The sequence below is a fragment of the Penaeus monodon genome, chromosome 19 (genome assembly GCF_015228065.2).
Source record: "Penaeus monodon isolate SGIC_2016 chromosome 19, NSTDA_Pmon_1, whole genome shotgun sequence".
Taxonomy (NCBI): Eukaryota; Metazoa; Arthropoda; class Malacostraca; order Decapoda; family Penaeidae; genus Penaeus; species Penaeus monodon.
Window position 1 is genome coordinate 3,112,447 of NC_051404.1, and position 235 is coordinate 3,112,681.

Below are 235 nucleotides of genomic sequence, written 5' to 3' on the forward strand. Positions count from 1 at the left end.
TGGCCGAGATAGCGGCGGCCGAAAGACAGGTGTGAAGAGCAGGTGTTGCGGCCGCGTTTTGGGAGGAGCCGAGCGTCACCTGTTGTGCGGACCGACCCGTGATGGCACCGGCCGCCTCGGCCTGTCTTTTCTGCTTCCCATTCAGATGCTGTCCTTCCCTTGCCTCGCCCGCGCATGACTGCTCTTGCCCTGCGTGGGAGCCGTTCGGAGTCATGCGCGCGGCCTCATGTTCGCG